Here is a 5,000-nt window from a genome sequence, read left to right as displayed (position 1 = left end):
CAGTCACCTCACAGCACTGCTCAGTAAACTATGCAGGCCCACATAGATAGATTATGATAGATTATATACGCAAATGCCCCTATACATGCTGAACGTCCGTACACACAAAATGAACCACACGTCAGCCACACACTCTATCACACACTACTCTCTGCCTGTAACAGACACAGATACAACTACTAAGCACCAGCATGGACCAACGTCCGGTGCATCCTATCCGCCACAGTACACCAACTACGCTATGATAACCAGACGGGAGTCCAATCATAAAACAGAATACCCCACTCGTCCGACAACCACAATTGCTCAGAGAAGCCACCAACACCCACACATGTCCTACACAGGGGTGCACCCCATCACCACCACACTGCCTCGTCTTACAGCACAAACACACTGGCAGGAATGAAACACACAGGTCTGCCGCAACCACAGACACGGCTCGCCCCCTCTCACTGGCGAAAAGCGCATCCGACGTGACATAACTCCTTTGACACACTGACGCTGCCTCGGGCATCCACGTCCTACGGTCGATATCAACGAACCTCCCCCCCCCCCTCCCCCCCACAACACGCCATCCCATACCACATTGTGTACCGTACCCAAACCTAACGTGTACTGTACTACAACGCAATGTGTACCATAACACAACCCAGTTTGTACCTTAACCTAACCTATGTCACCTTAACCTAACCTATGTCACCTTAACCTAACCTATGTCACCTTAACCTAACCTATGTCACCTTAACCTAACCTATGTCACCTTAACCTAACCTATGTCACCTTAACCTAACCTATGTCACCTTAACCTAACCCATCTTGCACCTTAACCTAACCCATCTTGCACCTTAACCTAACCCATCTTGCACCTTAACCTAACCCATCTTGCACCTTAACCTAACCCATCTTGCACCTTAACCTAACCTATGTTGCACCTTAACCTAACCTGTGTTGCACCTTAACCTACCTCAATTTGCACCGCAATGTAACGCAATTTGCACCGCAATGTAACGCAATTTGCACCGCAATGTAACGCAATTTGCACCGCAATGTAACGCAATTTGCACCGCAATGTAACGCAATTTGCACCGCAATGTAACGCAATTTGCACCGCAATGTAACGCAATTTGCACCGCAATGTAAACGCAATTTGCACCGCAATGTAACGCAATTTGGCACCGCAATGTAACGCAATACGCAATTTGCACCGCAATGTAACGCAATTTGCACGCAATGTAACGCAATTGCACCGCAATGTAACTCAATTTGCACCGCAATGTAACTCAATTTGCACCGCAATGTAACTCAATTTGCACCGCAATGTACTCAATTTGCACCGCAATGTAACTCAATTTGCACCGCAATGTAACTCAATTTGCACCGCAATGTAACTCAATTTGCACCGCAATGTAACTCAATTTGCACCGCAATGTAATGCAATTTGCACCGCAATGTAATGCAATTTGCACCGCAATGTAATTGCAATTTGTACCGCAATCTACCCCCACATTGTGCCTTAACCCTAACCCACATTGTGCCTTAACCTAACCCACATTGTGCCTTAACCTAACCCACGTTGTGCCTTAACCTAACCCACGTTGTGCCTTAACCTAACCCACGTTGTGCCTTAACCTAACCCACGTTGTGCCTTAACCTAACCCACGTTGTGCCTTAACCTAACCCAAGTTGTGCCTTAACCTAACCCAAGTTGTGCCTTAACCTAACCCAAGTTGTGCCTTAACCTAACCAAGTTGTGCCTTAACCTAACCCAAGTTGTGCCTTAACCTAACCCAAGTTGTGCCTTAACCTAACCCAAGTTGTGCCTTAACCTAACCCAAGTTGTGCCTTAAACCTAACCCAAGTTGTGCCTTAACCTAACCCAAGTTGTGCCTTAACCTAACCCAAGTTGTGCCTTAACCTAACCCAAGTTGTGCCTTAACCTAACCCAAGTTGTGCTTTACCCTGCTCTGTAATTGGCATATGACACGTTACATTAATGTATTGTCCAACCGCAACCCGCTCAGAATGTTGTGTACACAGCTACGTGTCATCTCCCCATAACAGCTGCATTGCAGTGTGGTACGCCATAGAGACGTGTGGGAGTAATGGACGCAGTGGATGGCGATCAGCATGAGCCGTCTGTTCATGTAGTGGCGCGTGTATGCAGACGTAGTAGTCTCTTCTCACACAATGTGATAGCACGGTGCCCCGCGTTCCACATCTGCGACATGCTACAGAGGCCGGTAGACAGTTGGTCGCGCAATGGACATCGCATACGTACGGGGGCACCTTCCACGTGCCTCTAGTCGGGCACATTTTGTTGCGTGGATGTGAGCGGATGTAGTGTGTCTTGACACCTGACAGGAGGCATGCAATAATAGTTGAACTTTGCAAACGGGGATGGACGTGTACGTTTTACTGGTGACGTTACGCAAATGAACAACTGGTAACCCGTTTGAGGTGCGGTTGTCCTTGCTGGAGGTACATCTGTGAGGGCAACGATCGGTACAGCTACTGAAGCGGTCCCCACCATACCAACGAACGTGAATGTGAATCTGGTGTGAAGCGATACCGCGGCTGTGGGTGGGTGGGACTGTCCCCGGCCGGTGAGGGGGGGCCGCCCGGCGTGCTGGCCGCGCGCGTGCGTGGGCGCACGCGCTACAGCCGCTGGTGGGGGCGCCCAGTGGCAGCGCGCCGGCCGACGGACGCGGCAGGCGGCGCAGCTGCGCGCCGGGGGCACCCTGCGCGCGGCGCCGTGCAGCCCAAAGTGGGTCCTCGCCGGCCCGGTGCGAAGCGCGGTGGACATCTGCAGTGTGCTGGTCCGATTGAGGACTGTGTGCGTTGAGGATGCCGCCGCCGCCCGGCACTCGGCGCCGCGACGCCGTCTGCTGCTCGGTCGCCCCAGCGGTTCTCTGGTGAGTTTGTATCGCAGTTGTGCAGACGTGTTGGCACGTGCGCTGTGCTGGGAGAGTTCGCTTCGGCACCCACGTGGGGCCTTTGCCCTTCTGTGGCGCTGGCGTTGGAGCTGCCGGTCACCGTAGGTGGCGCGTGTTGTCTCCCGCCGGCAATGCCACGACAGCACGCTCCCGGGCCTCTGTCGAGCAGCGGCAAGCTCAGTTGGGAGCACGGGTGGTCGCACCTAAAGCGTCTACTCGCCTAACTCCGGGCGATTGCGCCTCTCTCGAACCCGACCAAGTACTTAGGACGGCGCTGCGCGCCGCCGGGACCTGAGAGGGATTCGAGGTGTATTGTGCAGGGGAGCTCAGCCTCCTCCTGTTTGCAGAATAATTGAGCGGACGCTTGCGTGTTCGCGCGGGCCCCTGGGACACACTCCCGGGCGGCCGGCTGCTCAGCTCTAGTTGACGCAGCTCCCTGGTTGATCCTGCCAGTAGTCATATGCTTGTCTCAAAGATTAAGCCATGCATGTCTCAGTACAAGCCGCATTAAGGTGAAACCGCGAATGGCTCATTAAATCAGTTATGGTTCCTTAGATCGTACCCACGTTACTTGGATAACTGTGGTAATTCTAGAGCTAATACATGCAAACAGAGTCCCGACCAGAGATGGAAGGGACGCTTTTATTAGATCAAAACCAATCGGTCGGCTCGTCCGGTCCGTTTGCCTTGGTGACTCTGAATAACTTTGGGCTGATCGCACGGTCCTCGTACCGGCGACGCATCTTTCAAATGTCTGCCTTATCAACTGTCGATGGTAGGTTCTGCGCCTACCATGGTTGTAACGGGTAACGGGGAATCAGGGTTCGATTCCGGAGAGGGAGCCTGAGAAACGGCTACCACATCCAAGGAAGGCAGCAGGCGCGCAAATTACCCACTCCCGGCACGGGGAGGTAGTGACGAAAAATAACGATACGGGACTCATCCGAGGCCCCGTAATCGGAATGAGTACACTTTAAATCCTTTAACGAGTATCTATTGGAGGGCAAGTCTGGTGCCAGCAGCCGCGGTAATTCCAGCTCCAATAGCGTATATTAAAGTTGTTGCGGTTAAAAAGCTCGTAGTTGGATTTGTGTCCCACGCTGTTGGTTCACCGCCCGTCGGTGTTTAACTGGCATGTATCGTGGGACGTCCTGCCGGTGGGGCGAGCCGAAGGCGTGCGACCGCCTCGTGCGTGTTCGTGCGTCCCGAGGCGGACCCCGTTGAAATCCTACCAAGGTGCTCTTTATTGAGTGTCTGGGTGGGCCGGCACGTTTACTTTGAACAAATTAGAGTGCTTAAAGCAGGCAAGCCCGCCTGAATACTGTGTGCATGGAATAATGGAATAGGACCTCGGTTCTATTTTGTTGGTTTTCGGAACCCGAGGTAATGATTAATAGGGACAGGCGGGGGCATTCGTATTGCGACGTTAGAGGTGAAATTCTTGGATCGTCGCAAGACGAACAGAAGCGAAAGCATTTGCCAAGTATGTTTTCATTAATCAAGAACGAAAGTTAGAGGTTCGAAGGCGATCAGATACCGCCCTAGTTCTAACCATAAACGATGCCAGCCAGCGATCCGCCGCAGTTCCTCCGATGACTCGGCGGGCAGCCTCCGGGAAACCAAAGCTTTTGGGTTCCGGGGGAAGTATGGTTGCAAAGCTGAAACTTAAAGGAATTGACGGAAGGGCACCACCAGGAGTGGAGCCTGCGGCTTAATTTGACTCAACACGGGAAACCTCACCAGGCCCGGACACCGGAAGGATTGACAGATTGATAGCTCTTTCTTGATTCGGTGGGTGGTGGTGCATGGCCGTTCTTAGTTGGTGGAGCGATTTGTCTGGTTAATTCCGATAACGAACGAGACTCTAGCCTGCTAACTAGTCGCGTGACATCCTTCGTGCTGTCAGCGATTACTTTTCTTCTTAGAGGGACAGGCGGCTTCTAGCCGCACGAGATTGAGCAATAACAGGTCTGTGATGCCCTTAGATGTTCTGGGCCGCACGCGCGCTACACTGAAGGAATCAGCGTGTCTTCCTAGGCCGAAAGGTCGGGGTAACCCGCTGAACCT

At 52.6% G+C, this 5,000-nt stretch overlaps 1 non-coding gene across 1 annotated transcript in view; it reads left to right on the top strand.

Annotated features, from left to right (window-relative positions):
• Positions 1-3,366: 3,366 nt before the first annotated feature.
• Positions 3,367-5,000, top strand: part of LOC126146895 (small subunit ribosomal RNA) — a 1,909-nt gene continuing 275 nt past the window's right edge. Inside the window, exon 1 of the ribosomal RNA XR_007529812.1 lies at positions 3,367-5,000. This exon is cut by the window's right edge and continues 275 nt beyond it. This is a non-coding gene — a ribosomal RNA (small subunit ribosomal RNA).

Source organism: Schistocerca cancellata, unplaced genomic scaffold (genome assembly GCF_023864275.1).
Source record: "Schistocerca cancellata isolate TAMUIC-IGC-003103 unplaced genomic scaffold, iqSchCanc2.1 HiC_scaffold_836, whole genome shotgun sequence".
Classification (NCBI taxonomy): Eukaryota; Metazoa; Arthropoda; class Insecta; order Orthoptera; family Acrididae; genus Schistocerca; species Schistocerca cancellata.
This window is presented reverse-complemented; position numbering and strand designations above follow the sequence as displayed.